Source organism: Macaca thibetana, chromosome 7, assembly GCF_024542745.1.
Source record: "Macaca thibetana thibetana isolate TM-01 chromosome 7, ASM2454274v1, whole genome shotgun sequence".
In the NCBI taxonomy this organism is placed as follows: Eukaryota; Metazoa; Chordata; class Mammalia; order Primates; family Cercopithecidae; genus Macaca; species Macaca thibetana.
Window position 1 is genome coordinate 25,087,079 of NC_065584.1, and position 23,256 is coordinate 25,110,334.

Consider the following 23,256-nt stretch of genomic DNA (forward strand, 5'->3'; position numbering starts at 1 on the left):
ATCTTGTACTGACCTTCTATCTCAAACTGTGTCTAAGAATGCCTAAACTCCAGGGAATGCAGCGTAGCAGGTCTCCTTCTCATTTTACCCAGCCCCTATTTAAGATGGAGTTGCTCTTGTTCAAACGCCTCTGACACTATTTTAAAAATAATAAAGCAAAATGTAATCACTGTAGAAATTATTAATATATAGAAGAAAATAAAACATATATTTTTCAAAACAGTAAAACTGTTAGCTGTGTGTGTGTGTGTTGTAGGATATCTAAAGGAAATTTTATCTAAAGTACCAATCCATGGGTCAACATTCCAACGTGAAGCGAGAGACCATGATGCTGAGTTTACAAGGAAGGTGTTCAAAGACCATTACAAGTCTTTTAACCCCTCACCCACACATCAAAGGAAATTAAGTTTAGAGGATGAAGATTAGAGTAGGGTTATTATACTGTTGGAGTTATTAAGGTTAATTAAAAAATATGCAGGTGTGCTATGAGACCTACATTCCCAAATAGAAGAGATAGTTGTTTTTCTTTCCCTTTCTTCTCTTTTGACCTCAAGTCCAAAAGAGAAGTACAATAGTTTTTCTGGTGTCTGACTCCTGCCTAGGAAGTCTAATTCAGAAGGATTGTTTGCTGTAATCCCAGCACTTTGGGAGGCCAAGGCGGGTGGATCACGAGGTCAGGAGATCGAGACCATCCTGGCTAACAAGGTGAAACCTCGTCTCTTCTAAAAATACAAAAACATTAGCCTGGCGTGGTGGCGGGCACCTGTAGTCTCAGCTACTCAGGAGGCTGAGGCAGGAGAATGGTGTGAACCTGGGAGGCAGAACTTGCAGTGAGCAGAGATCACGCCACTGCACTCCAGCCTGGGGGACAGGGCAAGACGCCGTCTCAAACAAAAAAAAAAAAGAAAGATTGTTCGGTTAGGTGTTGATGGTGAAGCAAACAGAGAGATACCTGTTTCAGGACTATCCTTTCAGCTTGTTAGGGAAAAGATTATGTTAACATATATTGGACTGAGTATTATCAAATCTGGTCAATAAAAACATAGGTGCCCAGTAAAATTTGAATTTCAGATAAACAATGAATGTGTTTGTGATAAATATAATGTATAATAGTTGAGATATAGTTATACTAATAATTATTTCTTGCTCATTTAAATTTCAGATTTAAGTATTTGTCCTGAATATATCTGTCAGCTCTACTTAGAGTACATGAGGGCCATTTGTGATAGAGATCCATAGTGAGGTAGTGTTGGAGCCTGTCCAAGGAGGTTCTGAGAGGGATAAACAGACTCAGTAGAAACAAGCTGAAAGCACTACTAGACGTCCATGGGCTGACCCAGGAATAAACAACTCATGAGACTTGACCTGCCATTATCATTAACAAAAGAAAGGTTCTACAAGCCAGGGACATCCAATACTATGGAGAGCAATGGTTGGCTCTCTGGAAATTCCATGAAGATGCTCAGGTCAGTACTCTGTTGTAACTCTGTGGGTAAGAAAAAGGTAGTATGCCATTTTCTTCATAAAACTGATATGATAATAGTACACACAACAAGGATCATGCAGTTTTTCACATTTTAAAATATTAAAAGTTTCATTTCCAGCCCAATTTGTATACAAACATTAAACAAATATATGTATATATGCATACATACATAGCAGTCCTCAAAGACACAAAAGAAATGGTATAGCCATCTGTAAATGAAGATTGTAATCATACTAATGATAGCTTAATCAACTGTTCTTAGGAAATTCCAGGGAAATAAAAATCTCTTTTTAAATAGGTAAACAGAGACACAACACATCAGGTTAATTGGAAATCATAGTTATTTATTCTTCAAACCCTTCTTCAGTTAAAATACCTTAGATAACTCCCTCAATAGTTTCTCAGTTTAGGGCAGACTCACCCACTCTGATTATATAGTTGGCTGGTGATATTGTCTATACCACTAAAGTAACATTTATTAGGCTGTGTTCATGTTAACTTCATAGGGAGTTTTTAATAGGAGTTAGAAATGGTTATAAAGTTCTGGTGATGTATGATTTTCATTTTAAAGAATAAGTAGGAATTATTCAGGCCAAAATGAAGGGTATTTAAAGTCAAGGGAACAGAAATTGCAGAGACACAGAGTATTAAAGGAAAACATTAATCAGAAAACGTTAAGATGGTCATTGCAGTTGAACCACAGGCTGACTTGCCAGGTAGTTAAGAGATATGAGATAATGTAAGATCACATTGTGGAGAGCTTTTGTGCAGGATGATTACTTGTATATTTAATCTCAAATATGGTGCAGTGCCCAGTGACAGTTTCAGAAGAGTTACATAACCAAATTTGTTTTAACAATATTGCACTGATTATTGCATAGAGAAAAATGCCAGAAATTGATAACTAGTGGCCCTTATTCTTTATTAGGCCATGTTCTGTTTGATCATTGCTGCATTTTAAAAGATAATGTGAATGGGGAAAAGTTGAAAGCATTCCCTCTGAGAACTGGAACAAGACAAGGGTTCCCCACTCTCACCACTCCTCTTCAACATATGCTGGAAGTCCTAGCCAGAGCAATGAGACAAGAGAAAGAAATAAAGGGCATCCAAATGGGTAAAGAGGAAGTAAACTGTCGCTGTTTGCTGATAATATGATTGTTTATCTAGAACACCCTAAAGAGTCCTCCAGAAAGTTCCTAGAACTGATAAAAGAATTCAACAAAATTTCCAGATACAAAATTAATGTACAGAAATCAGTAGCTCTTCTATATACCAACAGTGAGCAAGCTAAGAATCAAATCAAAACTTAACTCAAATAAAATACTTAGGAATATACATAACCAAGGAGGTGAAAGACCTCTGCAAGGAAAGCTATAAAACACTTCTGAAAGAAATCATAGATGACACAAACAAATGGAAACACATCTCATGCTCACGGATGGATAGAGTCAATATTGTGAAAATTACAATAGTGCCAAAAGCAATTTACAAATTCAACGCAATTCCCATAAAAATACCACCATCATTCTTCACAGAATTAGAAAAAAAAATCCTAAAATTAATGTGGAACCAAAAAAGAGCCCACATAGCCAAAGCAAGACTAAGCAAAAACAAACAAACAAACAAAAAACAAATCCGAAAGCATCACATTACCTGCTCTCAAGCTATACTATAAGGCCATAGTCACCAAAACAGCATGGTACTGGTATAAAAATAGGCACATAGGCCAATGGAACAAAATAGAGAACCGAGAAACAAACCCAAATACTTACAGCCAACTCATCTTTGACAAAGCAAACAAAAACATAAAGTGGGGAAAGGACACTTTTCAACAAATGGTGCTGGGATAATTGGCAACCCACATGTAAGAGAATGAAACTGGATTTTCATCTCTTGACCCTTCTAGACATTGGCTTAGACAAAATCAAACGCAATAAAAACAAAGATAAACAGTTGGGACTTAATTAAAGCAAAGAGCTTTCTTATGGTAAAAGGAGCAGTCAGCAAAGTAAAACAGACAACCCACAGAGTGGGAGAAAATCTTCACAATCTATACATCTGACAAAAAACGTATATCTAGAATCTATAATGAACTCAACATCACTAATAATCAGGGAAATGCAAATCAGAACCACAATGCAATACCACCTTACTCCTACAAGAACGGCCATAATCAAAAAATCATGAAATAATAGATGTTGGTGTGGATGCAGTGAACAGGGAAGACTTCTGCACTTCCAGTGGGAGTGTAAACTAGTGCAAATGCTATGGAAAAAAGTGTGGAGATTCCTTAAAGAACTAAAAGTAGAACTAGTATTTGATCCAACATTCCCACTACTGGGTAGCTACACAGAGGAAAAGAAGTCACTATATGAAAAAGATACTTGCACACGCACGTTTATGGCAACACAATTCGCAATTGCAAAATTGTGGAACCAGCCCAAATGCCAATCAATCAACAAGTGGATAAAGAAACTATGGTAAATATATACAATGGAATACTACTCAGTCATAAAAAGGAATGAATTAATGGCATTTGCGGAGACTTGGACAAGACTGGAAACTATTATTCTAAGTGAAGTAACTCTGGAATGGAAAAACCAAACATCGTATGTTCTCACTCATAAGTGGGAGCTAAATTATGAGGATGCAAAGCCATAAAAATGACACAATGGACTTTGGGGACTAAGGGGGAAAAGGGTGGGAAGAGGGTGAGGGATAAAAGACTACAAATTGGGTGCAGTGTATACTCTCGGGTGATGGAGGCACCAAAATCTCACAAATCACCACTAAAGGACTTACTCATGTAACCAAACACCATTTGTTCGCCAATAACCTATAGAAATAAAAATAAAAAATGAAAAAGAGAAGATAATGTGACTAGACAGTGACTCTGATTGAGCACAACATAAGCCCTTTAGGAAATGCTTGCATCGTTAGGCACTTCCGTTACCTGCTGGCCCCTAAAGACTTCTAAGATTGTGACCCTTAGTACAGATGAACTGAAGTGATGAAGAGACTAGTTCAGAGCTCAGCTCCATCATTTAATGGGTAGTGTTACCTTCACAGTTTCTTCATTTGAAAATGGAAGTAAAAATATTGCGTATCTCATGGGATTGCTTTGAGGATTAAACGATTTAACGCATCTAAATAACTTAGCACAGAGCTTGGCATATAATAAGTGCTTAATAAATATTAACTATTGTACTTAACATGATGATATCAGTTAGGGAGCTTGAGAAGAATCCATGTCAGAGATAACTCAATGCTTGGACGAAAACAGAGAGGAGGTGAAGCAGATTAGTTGTGGAGATACTTCTAAAATTATCATCGATAGAATTCTAAGTAGTTGTAGAGATACTTCTAAAATTATCATCGATAGAATTCTAATTAGATACAAAGTTATGCAAAAGCAAAAAAATTGAGGTTTAAATTGAATTTATGATCTAATGACAACAATGGTGGATTGATAATCAGACAGGCTGATATTTTCTAGAAAAGGACCTTCCTGTGCACCATCAAATTATAGTAGATAAGCATCTGTACCTCTGTTTATACACAGGCTCTCTGTGTGTGATATAATGAGCCACCTCTCTGGCTATGCAGGTTACAGATGTATTTATGCTGAAATCTTTTAGGTTCATATGTTCATCTTGGAAATATAATGTTATAGAACCTCACATTATGGATCCAAACCATAGACACCTTGGCCACGTTTCATAACTGTGTTCAGGCATGCTCAGCTGCCTTTTCATTTACTTTTATAAAATGTCATTGAAATCAGAAAAAGATGACAGAGGGTTCTATACTTTAGAAGTGGGAAAAAGTTAGCATTTTCTGCTACTTATGTCTTCAATTAAATTTGTTGTTTTGGGGCAAACTCAAACTAAACAAAAGCGACATCTCTGGTATAGACCTTATCTCCCAAATGCTATTATGGTGCTAATGATGTTGACTACTGGGGAGTAAAAAGCGGTGAGACATGGACCTTCCAGGTCTGCAGATGCTATTGTTTGCCTACAGGTTCCATCAGTTGTCTTTTGAGAAGTATAGCATAATTAATCTCCATTTTCTATTTTCCTTATGAAATGTGAGGGTGTTAAAAAGAATTTCATGACCTAGATACCCATTAAATTAGCACAGAACTCCCACTCTTATCCTATGCATAGGGAAAAACAAATAGTGTTGAATTTGGTCTTATTCTGAGATGTAGAAAAGGAAAGTAACTGCTGTCATTTGATGTTCCTGTACAATTTCTAAGTGCACAGAGTAGAAGTGGAGAAAAAAGCTGCACATAATGATGGATTAATAATAATGTTTTGGGCTGGGTGCCCTGGCGCATGCTTGTAATCCCAGCACTGTGGGAGGCCAAGGCGGGTAAATCATCGCAGGTTAGGAGTTCAAGACCAGCATGGCCAACATGATTAAACCCTGTCTCTTCTAAAAATACAAAAATCAGCTGGGCGTGGTGGCACATGCCTGTAATCCCAGCTACTTCAGAGGCTAAGGCAGGTGAATCACTTAAACATGGAAGGCAGAGTTTGCAGTGAGCCAAGATCGCACCACTGCACTCCAGCCTGGGCAACAAAGTGAGACTCTATCTCAAAAATAATAATAATAATAATAATAATAATAATGTTTTGATTCCCCATGCAATAACTTTTGTATGTACATCCCCAGACATTGTTGTATTAATCAATCATTTTAAGGTAAAGATGAATAATTTGAGTAAGAGATTACAAGATTTAGAGAGTTACCCAGTTAGGAAAAATATCAGCTTTAAGATGGGAAGATATTTTGGAAATTATAATTTACTCAAATGTCTGAATAAATCTTAGCATAAACTATAACAGGAAATCTTTATATTTGTTAATACTTGTATAAGAAAGAACAAGTATCCATTGCCTGAGATCAATCTTTATAATAATTGAAGAACATAAAGCTAAGAAATGAGAATTATTTCCTCAATTACATGTTTTTGTTTCTTAAAATCTTTAACATAATTGATTCATATTTTCAATTCACTTTGTGGGTGGCAGTTGTAGTTATTTCAGGGTTGTCACAGTTGTAGTTAATTCATGGGGATACCGTCAATTTCTGTGACCTTTGCAAGTATTATCAGGCAATCACTGTATTCTCACATTGACAGATTTTGCTTTAGGAATCCTCTCACCGGAGCCTCCTCAGTTTCCATACCAACGGATCAGTTTCCATACCAATGAGGCAGAGTTTGCCCAACAGTTGAAACCTAGCTGCAATTCCATATATTTTATCAAATCTAGGTGAATATAACAAAAGTTTGCATTATTTTCTGTGGACAAAATCTCTACAAAAGTCTTTTGCCCCGTTAATTTGGCAAAACCTTGTCGTTAAGCTCTTTCTAGAAATCTAATCTCAGACACTACCTGGCAATTAAATTATTATGTGAGCTTTAAAATCTGCAATTGCAATGCCTTCTGATGTGGTTTGGATATTTGTGCATCTGGCTTTAAATTATTTGAGGTCCAAGATGTATTTCCCATAGCATTTAGCATCCTGTATAACCTCAGTATTAAAATTCACAGAATAACTTTTGTTTGAGAAAGTATTGATCCTATGCGTTTTTTTCTCGGCGGTATTACAGGCTGATACCATTTACACTCTCATTTGTTTACACATGATAGAACGTTGAATGGTTATTTCACATATGAGAAACAGCTAAAGCAACTTGTATGCCTGAACCACAAAGCAATTATTCAAGCCTCGAGTAGTCCTTTGAATGAATCACAAGGTACTGAGAAAGTAAACTAAGCTATCCAATTATCACTATTTACTAAGGAGAAAAGCATTACAGGAATGTCCAGAGAAAAGAAAAAATAGGATAAAAATACTGTGGGGAATTTGCAACCAGAAAGAGTAGGTGATGCTTCAGATCAATGCTGAAGTACTTGTTAAGAAAGATACTTTGAAATCTTTGTGTAATTTCAGAAATATGTCTTTACAAAGATGGTCTATGACAGTAAAACTGTGAAAAAAAAATAGACTTACAATCTCTAATCGAATATTTTCTCTGTCCAGTGTGATATTTTTAAAATTCTGCCTTTTTATCTCCCCATTGAATCTTATTATCACCTGGAAGGGAGGCTACTTTTGATGTGTATACTATTGTCATCAAGTAAGTAAGATGAGTATTTGTTTCCATTAATAACAAATCACCAGGAATTTAACAGCCTAAAACAACCTAGATTTATTATCTCAAAGTTTCTGTACCTTAAAAGTCTGAATATGAGTTGACCAGATTGTCTGTACATTTGAAGTCTGTATATGAGTTGACTCGGAGCCTCACAAGGTTGTAATCAAGATATAAACCAGCTGTAACGTGAGACTCGGAGCCCCCTGCCAAGCTCACTGGTTGTTAGAATTCATCTCCTTGCATCCATATGACTGAGGTCCCTGTTTTCTTGTTAGTTGTCAGAGACCACTCTCAGTTCCCTGAGGCCACCCATAATTTCTTACTACATGGGATCCATAGACAGTTCACAACGTGCATGTTTATTTACTTTCTTCTAGGCCAGCAGAAGTATGTTTCTCTGACTTCTTCCTCTACAACCAGCCAGAGAAAACTCTCTACGTTTAAAGAGCCCTCCTGATTTGGTCAGACTGAAGCGAGATAATCTTTCTTTTGCCAAAAATCGTAGCATGAAGACTGTGTACCTCAAAGACCAGGAATCATGAAGGGCATCTAAAATTTTGACTATTACAGTGACCAGGGTCATTTAAGGGATCAATAGAAGATGATATAGTAATATTTACTCACAAGTGAAAGCGGTTTGGAGTTCTAGAGCTAGTTCATGTTTATAGAAACTATCAATTCGATAAGTAACTTTCAGTTTCTGGAAAAACTGAGTATTGGTATGCAGCAGGTCAAGCTATCATGCTTGATTGCCTCTGTGAACTTAGACTGCTTGACCTGCCTTAATCTTAATTCCAACATTTATTAACTTGGAATTTAATAATGCTTATCTCATGGAGTCATTCCAAGCATATGTTATAAAGTTTCCTTTAAAGAATTTTACAAACCATAAGGAATGAAACAAATGTGAGTCATTGCTATTTTCATCACGTATTATAAGTTTTCTTTGAAGCCCTAAACAGCTGTAATATTTGGGCTTGTTTTATTTAATCTATTTATGGAAAAGCATAGTTTTAATTTTCAATTTAAGAAATGTTATGATGTCTGATTTTGTGTAGGCTTTTTCATTTTCTTTTCTTCTTCTGATTCTTTTTTTAATGTAGGAGTTACAAAGGTGCTCCTGTGCTTCTGATTGCAGATTTAGCACACGAATTTCTGGGAGCAGCATTTGTACATCAAAAGATGTTCTTCTTAAATAATTGCTAATTAAATTAAAGCTGCTTCAGAGCATCTTCTGCAGTATGGAACTTTTTGATACTGTGTTAGTGTTTTATAATCAAGTCTCCAAAACAATTTCTCCAAAACACATGGTGAATGGGTGAAATATGGAGTTAGAGTTTGTGTGTATATTAATTTTTATGACAGGAAAACAAATAAAAGAAAAAGACTAGGCATAGGAATAAACACCTCTTTTACCTACTATAAAAAAGTAGCTTCTTTATTATTAAAGATCACTGAATATGAACATGAAAAGTAAAAGAAAAGCAAAGTCAACGATCCTCTTTAACTACTGCTCTTGTGGTAGAGGTAAGACTGATATGCATGAATAGTTTTCCAAAGGATCAGAGGAAAGAAGGAAGAATATGTCCAGAATATTGCAAACTAAATAATAATCAGTAAAATGGAGTTTCACTGAATTAGTATTCCCTGAAGGCAAAACATAATGGTAGGAAGTCCTGTCAGTCTAATTCAAGGAGGTTTATTCATTGGAATACCAAAAGTATAGAATTATTAAATTTTGCTAAGTGGTGGTAGATTTTCTGGCACCTCGGCTTTTAATTATTGATTTTTATTAAATTTCAATAGCAACATTGAGTTTAGATAGAATGCCCCATTAACTTAGCAAAATCTTGTAGTTAAGATCTTTCTAGAAATCTAATCTCAGACACTACCTGGCAATTAAATTATTATGTGAGCTTTAAAATCTGCAATTGTAATGCCTTCTGATGTAGCTTGGATATTTGTGCAGCTTAAATCTCAGTTTGAAATGTAATTCCCAATGTTGGAGGTAGGACCTAGTGGGAAGTGTTTAGATTACAGGGGTGGATTTCTTGTGGCTTGGTACTGTCCTAAAGATAGTGCGTAAATTCCCTTGAGATCTGGTTGTTTAAAAGTGTGCGGCACATCCCCCACACTCCCTTGTTCCTGCTCTCGCCATGTGACCTGCCTTCCACCATGAGAAAAATCTCCCTGAGGCCTCCCCAGAAGCTGACCACATGTTGGTGACATGCTTACACCGGCTGTGGAACCATGAAACAATTAAACCTCTTTTTCTTATAATGTACTCATCATGTCAGGTATTTCTTTATAGCAATGCAAGAATGACCTAACACAACTTCTCACAAAAAATGTGTCTAAAAGTGTAGGTATTTATTGTTTTATACACCACATCTGTTCAACTGCATTGTGTTGCCCTAGAATGATAGGTGATAAATAAAGTTAGATGAATTTTTTTGGCTTTTCAGATGAATTCGTTTCTTTCAAGTATGTAAAAAATTTTAAACAAAAAACCATTTTTTTTTTTTTTTGAGATGGAGTCTTGCACTGTCACCTGGGCTGGAGTGCAGTGGCATGATCTTGGCTTACTGCAACCTCCACCTGCTAGGTTCAAGTGATTCTCCAGCCTCAGCCTCCCAAGTAGCTGGGACTACAGGAGCTCGCCACCATGCCCAGCTAATTTGTGTATTTTTAGTAGAGATGGGGTTTCACCATGTTTGTCAGGCTGGTATCTCCAACTCCTGACCTTGTGATTTGCCGGCCTCAGCCTCCCAAAGAGAGCAATAAATTTTTATCTAGATGAAGTATAAAACTTGAAGCACTTAAACTCTTTAATCCCTACTGAATGATAACTTTGCTACTAAAATAATTTAATACTAACCAAATTAAAACAAAGGGCCGAATAATGCCAACAGAGGAATTTCCCATTAATTTGTGCTGTTGATTGGCCTTAAATATTAATAAACAGAGAAAATGAGGAGAGAGAAAACCTAAGTAGACATGGAATGACGCTAAAGTCTGACTAAAAATACACATTGAACTTAAGTGGTCTTAATTTTAAAAGTCAAGCACTTATGTAGTAATTTGTAAATAAGGAGGATATGATAGAAGATAAGATCCAGAATTTGAAGAAAGAGACAGCAGGAAAAAGTATAATCAAGATGGGCAAGTCTTCTTGATAAAATATGATGTAAATACTTAAGAAGAATAACCTTCTTAATATAGTACTTCCAGGAAAATCTTAGGTTCTCTTTTCTTCTTGGAGGTCATGATCAATGCAATATTTTCATGATCTTATTATAATTATGAGCAGGAAAATCTGTCAATTATCATCAAATAGACCTTCACAGTCTTTGAATACTAGTCGATGTATCCAGTAGGTGAATTGGAAGTTGTAGATACTAATAGTAATCATTGTGATTTTTCACTCTAAAAACTCCAGCAGCTAGTTAAGAGCTGTTTGCCCAAGTAGCCACATTTTAAGGAATTCTGCATAGTAGGTTACAAGATGCTCATTTATTTTATTTTGAGACGTAGTCTTGCTCTGTCGCCCAGGCTTTAATGCAGTGGCATGATTTTGGCTCACTGCAACCTCTGCCTCCTGGGTTCAGGTGATTGTCCTGCCTCAGCCTCCCGAGTAGCTGGGATTACAGGTCCGCACCAGCATGCCCGGCCAATTTTCTGTATTTTTAGTAGAGACAGGGTTTCACTGTGTCAGCCAGGCTGGTCTCGAACTCCTGACCTCAGGTGATCCACCTGCCTGGGCCTCCCAAAGTGCTGGGATTATAGGCATGCGCCACTACGCTCAGTCACAAAATGCTTTTATGAGAAATTTGTGTATCCTGTTCAATGAATTGAAAATATCCAGTATTTAACAATCTATAGATAGAGGACAATGAACATAGGCAATCTGCTTATCTGTTAAAGTAGTCACTGAATGTCAATAAATGTGTGTGGCATTTGAAGCCATTAACATGTCCATATTTGACTTTGCATTCATTATGCAATTCATACATCTGTATTATCCATTCATACATTTTATTTTCCCTAGAGAAAAATGGAATCAGGACAAACGGCAAGGGAGGTCAAGTCTCTTGATAACAATAAGTAATCCCTGTCAATAAAATCTTTTGCACAAACCAAACTGTGAACAATGGCAAATCTTACATTATAAATTATGTTCTCCTTACTTTTCCTGTCCATGAAATCTCCACACAGGTCCAGGGGTAAGAATTTAGCAATATCAACCAGTGGTGGAGGCTTTTATTCAATAGGATTTTTTTAAAATTAAACACCTGCTGGACTTTTCTCCAGTTCAGACTTTCTTTTCGTGCCCATGGCTCTATGCTAGAAACAGTAAGAAGATACAAAGTAAGAATAAGTAGTTTTAGAGCACTTTTTAAGAAAAATTTAGTACTTTTTGCTCAAATCATGCTGGCACTGATTTGATGAGGTAAGAGGTCAGGGCTGGGGAATAGGTAAATGAGTAATCTTTCTTAGCATATGAAAATAGCCAATCTACACAGTGGCAAAGGACACGGACACGTGCTCATATTGAGTATATCAATATTACTCAGACAGGCTACTACGTTGAGTTGGAAGACAGAAAATCATTTGGTTTATTTTCTTCCCTGTTGTCTACAGGGAACAAGAAATGGGGACAAGAAAGCACCATCAGCAACCAATTGAGAAAAGGGACACAACCTCCTGAAATACACTTAAAGATGATGACCAGGAAGCTAGCAATGCATACAGATCCATTAAAAAGAGATTCCACGGAAGTCGAATATAAGAGTTAAAACTCTATCAATTTTCACTAATGCCCCTTGTCAACGAAATAAATGAAAGCCAAATAGTTAAACCCTGAATTAGAGAAATAATCCATCATTTTACCAATCTTCCCAGGAAAAATATGTAGTACTTTCCATGAAGATAGAAAAAAAATTAAAACTTTTATAAGACTATTGTTTCAACTGATTTTTTTCCTGTTCATTTCTCCATTTTTTTTTTCTGGTCATACAATAGTGGCTGCAACACAAAAATAACAGACTCTCATTCTACGATTTAAAAAAATTCTGATATATTTTGATTGACAGATTATGACTTTATTTGTACTGGTTGGAGGTCAGTTTGTTTTTCTTTTCAGTAGTGCAGATTGAGGCCTGATATGTTGCAAAGAATGAAGGAAAGCAGGAAGGAGAGAAGGAAGGAGGAAAGAAAAGAAGGAAGAAGGAAGAAAGGAAAGAAGGAAAAAAGGAAGAGAGGAGGAGCGTATATAAAAAAGAAGGAAAGAAAAAGACAAAAAGAATCATTTTAGAAGAAACATACCTCAAGGAACAGATGATAAATCCTCTTAATCATTTCATGCTTTACAACTAGTTCATAAGAATATGAATTTGAAAAAAACAAGAACTCAAACTATATAATAAGCATCAATATTAAATCAAAAGGGAAATCTGAGAACAAAACAAAGGAATTGAAGGCAGAGTATGATTATAATACTTGTATATAAATTAGAAATGTTGGGTAACAATAAATGAGTCTAAAACCTAAAATACTAAAAGTTAACTCTTAAATGTAGTAAACACAGATTAAAGTTATATGTAAATTAAAGAATGTGAATGTAACCTGTTAGGAATTGAAAATATACACAATGATCTAGTATAGGAACAATTGGTGTCATGAAATAGAGAGCTGAACAAAACTGAAGTTGAAGATGGGTATATAATATAATTTATTTGAATGGACGGAATGTTTTAATTATCATATCAAGAGAGCATATTATGTATCAGAAAATGTTGATGCAGATTCTTCACCAATACCAAGTTTATGCTAGTTAAGTTATTGAGCTTCAACAACAAAATACATGTGTGCATCTTAGTCAAAAAATAGGAGAAAGAAATAAGAACTAGAATGGTGAGAAATTCAGGCTAGCTTTAGATTTATTTCTTCTTTGCAATATTTAAAGTTAGAAGAAATCAGAATAAGGTCTACAGAGATTTATAGAGAAAATGTTTAATTTCCAGGAATATTGCATTCTGCTAGGAGAATGTTAAAGAACCAGCAACAGGAAGATATTATCAGCCATGAAAAACTTAAGAGTACTTGTTAGAAAACCTTAAAAGAAACCATTAAAGGGTCATGACACTCAATGGCGGGACCATGCAGTGAAATATAAAGCAGGATGTAAGAGGGAATTAAGAACCACTACAAACTCACTGGAGAGAATTAGCTACGAACATGTGCTCCCCTCAAAACTCATTGTCTCAAAGTTTAGAAAGGGCAATATTCCAGTAGAGGGTACCAGTGTCTGTAATGCTTTACATATTTATAAGGTCGAAGGTGAAGGGAACATCTATGCAATTAGGAAAAATGGAAGCACCCTTGTCATAAAGGCGGTTTTGTGTCAGTTAGCTGAGTCTTATCTCTGCCAAGCAAACACAGACAAGTTTGATGATTCCGCTTTTAAGTAAGATACCACAAGGAAGGAACAGACCAGCCTCAGGAGCATCAGATCTGTCTGTTATCAAACCATTCATTTAGACTTCAAAACTTCCTTCAATTTCTATTGTCTTTTATAGTGAAATCAAACTAATTATTGTTATTAAAATTGTATTTATAATATAGACTCATTTGAAGGTATTTATATACAATGTTTGTTCCACTTGTCTATTTTTTCTAACTATTTGTCCTTCTACCTGTATATAAATATAGAGATATGTCTAAAAAATGTTAACACAATCTAACAATAGTAATTTCTGGAATTAAGTGCATTATTTTTACATTTATTATTTTGCATTATTTAATGTCTTTACAAAAAGTGTGTATTGTGTTTTGCTAGTTAATAAAGTGATTGTTTCTCAAGAAATATTGAAGCAAAATGCAAAGATGCTAGATGATAATAGTAGTTAATTTGGATGGCTATTATATTCCTTGCTATGAACAAGCCTTAAAAAAAAAAAAAGGAATAAAGAGAAAAAGCCATGAGATATATAGGTAAAAACGATGCAATAAAAAGATAACCAATATGTCTAGAAGATAGAGGTATGTAGGGCAGGTAAAGCTCTATGTCTAAGGTAAGAATTTTGAATTTTAGTCTATGCAGAATAGAAAGTCATTGAAAATAGGGGAGTTACATTATTAAATTTGCCTTTAGAAATATTGTTCCTGCTTCTGTGTGGATAATGAACTCTGGTAGTAGAAAATGCCAGATGCAAAAGTGGGGATAAGAGAAACACTTAGAAGATTATTGTAAGGAGAAATATGCCTATCATTTAGAACATGATTAGATTTAAGATATTTTTGGAGGTAGGACCAACTAGATACAGCACAGGTAGAAATAAATATGAATAAGGAATGAATCATATATTTTTGGTCTGAGCAACAGATTGTGTCATTTATTTTGACAGAGAAACTTGGTAGAAAGTGGATTCGATGGGAAGAATGTTTGTAACATATTTCGGAAGTATTAAATTTGACATAACTTTAGACCCTAAGTGGAGGTATCAAGAGGATACTTGGGTATGTACCTGGAGTATAAGAAAGAGATAAGTGTTAGAGATTTAAATTGAAGATTCATCCACTTGGGGATGGTCTTTGAAATCATAGAACTGGACAAAATTTTCTATACAGAGTGTATAAAAGTAAAAGAATTAAGAACAGAGACCAGCAGCACTATAATATTTAAAGATACAGTGAAGAAACAGGAGCCTTAAAATAAAAAAGGCTTGAAGGATTCTTCAGCAAGGAAAGAGAAAAGCACGAATATGAAGAGGCATGAAAGGCTATAGATAAGACGTTTCACTAAGTGGAGGTGGGGTTGTAATCAATAGCATAAAACTTCACTGAGATATCAATCAGATGAAAGCATATTTGGCTTTCACTGGCTTTTATTTATAATTACATTGATTAGGTATCATGACCTTATAATTTCAGTGTATTATGCGAAACAGCAAACAATTATGCAAAATAAATGCATAAAAATATCATCATATATCTCAAATTACACATATTTAATCACATATTTTCTAGAAGTTTCATAGTAACAACCTCTGGCATTGCTTATAGAAATATTACACTAATAATTATATTTTTCTGATATGTGTTTGAGTTTCTTTTTTTCTTTCTTTTTTTTTTTTTTTTTTTTTGAGAAGGAGTTTCGCTCTTGTTGCCCAGGCTGGAGTGCAATGGCGCGATCTTCGTTAACCACAACCTCTGCCTCCTGGGTTCAAGCGATTCTGCTGCCTCAGCCTCCCTGATTACAGGCATGTGCCACCACGCCCGGCTAATTTTGTATTTTTTGTAGAGAGAGGGTTTCTCTATGTTGGCCGGGATAGTCTTGAACTCCTGACCTCAGGTGATCTGCCCTCCTCGGCCTCTCAAAGCGCTAGGATTAGAGGTGTGAGCCACCACACCCGGCCTATTCGTTTCATTTTTCAAAAGACATTAAGAAAAAGAAAATCGGGATTGCTTAAACGGCACTATCCCTAAAATTAATTTTTTAAAAATTGCAAAAGTTGTTTCTAAATATATCTTATGGTTAAATTTGAATGTATTCATTGAGCATGCTGTTCTATTTATAGAATTAACTATTTTATTTAAAAACTCTTACTAAAATTGCCTTATGCGTAGCTACCAACCCGGATTGTTATATGTTTGTCTAACAAACTATGGCTTCCTTAGACACATTGAAATAGTCATCAAAACACAAATCTTGTGATGCTAAATATGTAATATTGGCACCAAGGCTATTTGCTACATTCAGGTTGAGGGGGAGATGGCAAGGAATTAATATATAAGCAACTATTCAGTATGCCAGAAATTTTGCATATACAAATTTATTTAATATTCATAGTAGTCCTGGGAAGGGAAGACATCAGCATCTCCATTTAACAGATAAAAAATAGGAATGTTGGAGCCAAGTTTTAACAACCTCCAAACATCACCAGCACCACACTTGCAATACACTGTGGTAGCTCAAAACTCTTCAGAACTCTTTGGCAGTAGATAATCCATGCATACTGGCCCTGACAAAGGCCCAGATCTCTTCAATTTTCTCTGTATGGTTTCTATTTCTGGTGATGTAAACTCATTTTGTTTTGTAAATTTGCAAAATGTCATAGGCTGTATCTTCTCTTTTCTACAAAATTTTTGACACCTTACCATAGAAGGACCAACATATGCTGCTAATAGTCAGAATTCAATAAGATGGCTATTAACATAAATATTCTTTCTTTTTGCACATATGGATCAAACTTTCTACAGCCTTATTTTCACATTCCATCTGAATCCATATGTCATTGGAAATAACCTACTGACATAATATGGAATGTCTGTTCCTTTGTGTGGACAGACGGAGGGCCCCATTCAGACAACTGTGCAAACATTGAGCAGTAACATAAAATAAACTCTTAACATTTTCTACGAACACTGAAATCAGTATATTTTGCAAAGTGGTGAGTGAAAGGGAAGTTCAAGAATGTGACTATTTAGACATGCAGAGAAATAAATACTTGGTATAAATGTGAGATATTTATCTGTGTTTTAATTAATCATTGACTAGTTGAAGGATGACATGGGATTCTAAAGCTGTTGGAAAGAAGGAGAATGGATTGTGTAGTGACCTGGTAATGGTCTGGGAGAAGGCTAACGAAAGAGGAGAGAGAATGATGGTTTAACACTAAAGACAACAATAAATGTGCATATAATAGAGTGGGAGTTGGAGAAAGAGAGAGCAAAGGTGTTTTAGTACATCCTAGAGTCCATAACACAGAATGTAGAATGTGTACGGTTCAGAAGTTAAGTGGAAAACAAAGCAAGATTAGAAATGCTGACAAAGAAATGCTACCCCCGTCTCTGCCACAAGGACCCTTGATTCATCAGTTCAACACAACCAGTTAGCACTCAAAACCAGCTAGCAATTGAAACCAGTTAGAAAGATGAATGGAAACACCGAACTATCAAGCATAGAAAATAAAATTGTAACTTTATCTACTATCCACATTGTGTTGGCCCCCAAGGAAGGTCTTCTCAACTAGCGTAGTAAAGTTCCAGAATTGCATCCATGAAGGATATAAATCAAATGTGCTGGAATCTTGACACTCACTGACATGTATAAACACACTGGACACATATATGGAGAGGTGATAATTAAATATGGGTAAAAATGTAGTTATCTTTCCCTTGTAAGTGTCCCATTTCATTTTGAATAAAATTTATGCTTTTATCCTATGGCTTCCAAGATGCAGCATTATCTAGTCTCTGTTTATCTCTACAAATTTATATCCTGCCATACATTTTTTTATATTGTGTTGTAATCATACTTCTCTTCTTTCAGTCTCTAAAATTCATCAGATTATTTAATGAAAAAGGAAGTTTCTGTATAACACTGAGAAAAAAGGAACTTGAGAAAATACTGTCTGTGGTCCATCCTCCTTACTCCTCAGTGCAGAGTAGATTGACATATGACCATTGGCATTTCCATTCTCAAGCAGATGGTGTTGATAGTTGATTGAAAGACAACCTCAAAAAAGAACATTAATGTCTAAATCCCTGGCACCTGTGAATGTGACTTTGTTTGAAAAAAAGGTCTTTGCAGATGTAATTAAGCTATGAATCTCAAAATGAGATAATTATGAATTACCTAAGTGGGCCCTAAACCCAAGATTGAGTATCCTTATAAGAGATCGAAGAGGAGAGTACAGAAAGAGAAAAGAAAGAATGTAAAGAGAGAGGCAGAGATGGGAGTGATGTGGCCACAAGCCATGGAGACAAGCAACACTGACAAACATCAAAAGCTGGAAGAGGCAAGGGATAATTTTAGAGCCTCTAGTAGTAGCTTGGCACTGCTAACACCTTGATTTCATACTTCTGTCCTCCAGAGAAGTCAGAGAATACGTTTCTGTTGCTTTAAGCCACTTAGTATGTGGTAATTTTTTACAGTAGCCCCAGAAAAATAATGGTAGAGATGGACCTATCTGGCTTTTGGAATTTAGCCATCAAGATTATTTAACTAACTCTCTGCTCCAAAATGATGCTCAGTAAGCAATTATTTCATTGTGTATTAACTAATTAGTATTAGTTAATAGTTTTATCAGAGGAAAGTATGCTGGTCAATTAGTAAAGTATTATGTTGCTTTTGAAATATATGGCAGAATTTGACAAATTTGACAATATTATGGAATTCTAGTTTATTTAATAATCTCTTGTGGATTTGGTTAGCTTAACTCAACCCGAAGATACTGATTAATGAACATGTCATAATGCATTAAAGTCTTGGATCTGCAAAATCACTGTGATTACCATAAGAGATGCAAGATTCTGCAAGTCTTTGACAGAAGACGAAAAGGTACTATGATATTGTTCATACTGGCCAAAATTGGCATACAGGAGTTTTTGTATATGCTTATTCTTGACTTCTCTCTACAAATCTTTAAACTGGTAGAAAAAAATTTATAAGGAGGTAGAATTTAAGACAAATACATATAGGGATCTGTGGATACATTAACTGTAGAATTTTCTAGTACATACGTAACCACAGTAATATAAAAGGATCTTCTTTTAAAACTGCATACATATTGCTCATTGATGTGTTGGAAAAAAACATAAATTTGATTAATTTACCAAATGTAATATCAAAAACATATATCTGAATTTACACATATTGTATTAGCATCAATACATCACAGGATGCTTTGAATGATAAATGAATCATCAATGCATACATATATATGTTTTATATATGTATATATGTGAGTTTGTGTGTAATATATGAATGAATATATATCTTTACATTTCTAACTACTGCTTTTACAGCTAAATATGTTTAATATTTTATTAGTTTTTCAGAATAAGTATATGCTTCAATTGTTATGAGCCTCATAAGGTAACCTCCATATTGGGTGTAGGAACCCTTGTGGGATAGAGGAGAAACAAGAACTGTGGTGATGCCACAGTTAGAGAGCCTGCTTCCAATGTCCACATCATAAGAAACTCTATCATTTTTATTCCACCAAATTAGCATCTGATTCAGTCACAATTTGCTTTACATCACTGCCGTATATAAAGGTGTAGCATAGATAACTACCTTGCAGGGAAGGCAGACCTGTAGACATTTTTATGTGTGTATATATATGAATATATTCTATATATAAATATAGTATATATTATACCTTATATAACATATAAAGATATAATATACAATACATATTTATAATATATATTATATAATATATTCGATATAATATATAATATATAATATATCATATTATATAATGTATATAGATATATTATATATTATATATTTATATCATATTATATAATATATAGATATATAATATATATATATATATTTTATATCATATTATATAATATATAGATATATAATATATATATCATATTATATATCATAGATTATTTGATTAATAGATATTATATCTATATATAATAGATATATTATATCTAAATATATGTATTTCATTTATATATTATGTTATATATTTTATGTATATGTATTATTTTATATATTATTAAATAAATATTATATATTATATATCATATTATATATCATATATTATATATCATCTTATATATTATATCTTATAAGATGATATAATATGTTATCTTATATATTATATCTTATATATTGTATTATATATAATATAATATACATTTTATATTATATTATATATTATATTGTATATTATATATATCATATTGTATATTACATATTATATGTTATATAAGATATAAATAGATATTATATATTTATTTATAAATTATATGTATTTATATATACATAAAATATAAATATATTAAACATATAAATATGTATCATATATAAATATATTTTATTGTATGTGTATTTTTTATTACATAGAATACCCAACACTGTTTGTTTATAGAAGTTACATAACAACATTAAGAAAATGGCATGGGAGAAATGAAAAAGGAAGAAAGAAAGAAAAAGGATGAAATAAAGAAAGACTCAAGTAGTGCATTGAACTCAAAAGCCCCTGTGCTAGGTATATATGTGTGTGTGTGAGTGTGTCTGTGATATATGAGTCAATATATTCATTATGTCTAATTATATCAAATCCTGTATATATTATCATCATTTTGTATTGGTGAAGAGATTGAGGCCTAGAAAGATATGTGTCCAAAGTCAAAAGTGACTGAGCTGGATCATTGTACTAACATTGATTGGTTTTCTGTTCCCTCTTTTGTTGGGGAGGAGATACAGTAAGTTTGGTCACCTACAAATTAAGTGTAGGGAGTTAATTACATGATGGGATTGTTCTCTTGCTCAAATTTCCCCTTTTGCCATTCCACTAGCGAGTATCTTATGTTACCAAGGGATAATCTCTTTAATTCTAAAACAATTTTCTGCGCTTTCCTACTATAATACAAATAATTTAACTCGTGTATTCCAACCATCATGCTTCGTGAAGACAAAAATGCAGGGTAGTTTAATTGATAGTCTAGAGACCAGGATAAAATGTGGGGAAATTAAAAAAATAAATAAATAATTGGCAGATTTTATTTATATTCTATTGAATGAAAATTCAATGAACTATTTTGTAGCCCTTGAATACAAATGAGATCTCATTGATAGGAAACTCATTTTTCCACATAGATTGTCATTAGAAGCATTTCATTCTTCCTTAAAAGATTAAGAAATCTAACTGCAATATAGTGAATCAGAAGTAAAATAGTTGGTTTATGTCTGTAATCCCAGCACTTTGGGAGGCTGAGGTGGGCAGATCACTTGAGATCAGAAGTTCAAGATCAGCCCGGGCAACATGGTGAAGCCCAATCTCTACTGAAAATACAAAAAAATTAGCTGGGTGTGGTGGTGGGTGCCTGTAGTTACAGCTAGTCAGGAGGCTGAAGCATGAGAATAGCTTGAGCCTGGAAGGTGGAGGTTGCAGTGAGCCAAGATCATGCTACTGCCCTCTAGCCTGGGCAACAGAGTGAAACTCTGTCTCAAATAAATAAATAAATAAAAATTTAAAAAGTTAAATCTTCAATGCACCTATACACTCTGTAGGAAAAGACATTGCAAGAGATGCTATATTTTTTGTCAATGACTTTATAATATTATAAATAGGCTGGAGATGTTACTTAGTTTAAATGTCTTCCAGGGAATTTAGAGGAAATACCTTTTTTCTAATAGCACTATCCTCTCTGGAAATACAACAAAACAATGGAGAGAGAAAACATGTAGCTTGAAGTGGTTATATGATACACACATTACCAAGGGGCAAACAGGATGAGATCCTGGTGTTGTGGAAACAAACAGTTGCCTTAAATCCCAACTATGTCTCCCGATAACTACATCATCATGAGTGGCTTACTTTTTCTCACAAGCATTTTCTTTACCTGTGAAATGGAAATATTAATGAAATTATTTCAAGGCTCAATTTGACGGCATGTGTACATCACTTATCACAGAATCAGGGACAATATGTCTTAATGAATGGTGGGCTTTATTATCATCTTAATAATTATCACCATCCCATTCTTCCCTACAAGATTCACACTTAGTAAATCACTTTAAAAATAAATAAGGTTAACTATGTTTAATGAAAGAAACTTACTATGCAAGATATGTCCTTTCTGAATACAGTATGTGAGATTCACAGGTTTCAGGAGATACGTTTCCTTTTCCAACTTTCCCTCAAAAAGATCAGTTGCACAGAATTTTATTATCCTATACAACTCTCTGATTGGTGTTAATAGAACAAACTCATGCCAAATTCTTAGTATCTGTATCAATTTATATGCTGCTTTAGACTTAGAGCTCTGATCCTTGCTGACTTGCTCACTTATCTATCCTGCAATTCCATTTCCTTGGATTCTGAATATAATACATTTTGTTCTTTTACAAGTGAACACATTTGCCTGTTAACAGAGAGGTCAATTAGCTTAAAGTGTACTGTAATAAGAATATTTACTATTCCATTCTTGATGAATTGGGAATGTGTGTTTTTCATGTTAGTTTCATGCATGAGGATGAATAGCTTTAGGTCCAGTAATCACTAGTTTTGATTACTACTATAGTTTACATCCAGGGTAAAAATGTCAAGAGCAACATAAAGTTGTACGTGCCTGTGCAGGATATCTTCCATTTGCCATCCTCTCCTCTCCTCATTCTCCATCCTTCTCCTTTTGTTTTCTACCCAGAAAGTTGACCTGTATGCACTACATCAGTGTGTTTGCATGCCTTAAGTGACAGCAGGAAGTCTTAGGGAGGAAGGAGTGTGAAACAGGATTCACCTGCCTCCTTCACTTTGAGGATGCCTCAACCTGGCTGTGCCCTTAACCAAAGGTCACTAGTCTCTCAATACAGTCTGCTTTATTTAACATTATTTTATTTTTTATTTTTCTGATTTATGTTAACCAAACCCTTTGGGCCTAGAAGTTGATATTTCTCCAACTCTTAGTCTGGATTCCTGCAATAGCTCTGTTTTCCCTACATCTTGGTCATACCTTTGCAATTTTTTTTTTCCAAAAAAAGAAAAGCAAACGAATTCCTTAAAATATATATTTTTATTTTTTTCATTTCCATAGGTTTTTGGGGAACAGGTGATATTTGGTTACA

The 23,256-nt window shown here is 34.4% G+C and overlaps 1 long non-coding RNA gene across 1 annotated transcript; it reads left to right on the forward strand.

The window, feature by feature from the left end:
* Positions 1-1,309: 1,309 nt before the first annotated feature.
* LOC126958109 (uncharacterized) lies at positions 1,310-22,914 on the forward strand. Its single transcript, XR_007727105.1, has 4 exons — positions 1,310-1,466; positions 15,065-15,176; positions 18,876-19,002; positions 22,839-22,914. It is a non-coding gene; the product is annotated as an uncharacterized LOC126958109 (long non-coding RNA).
* The last annotated feature ends 342 nt before the right edge of the window (positions 22,915-23,256 follow it).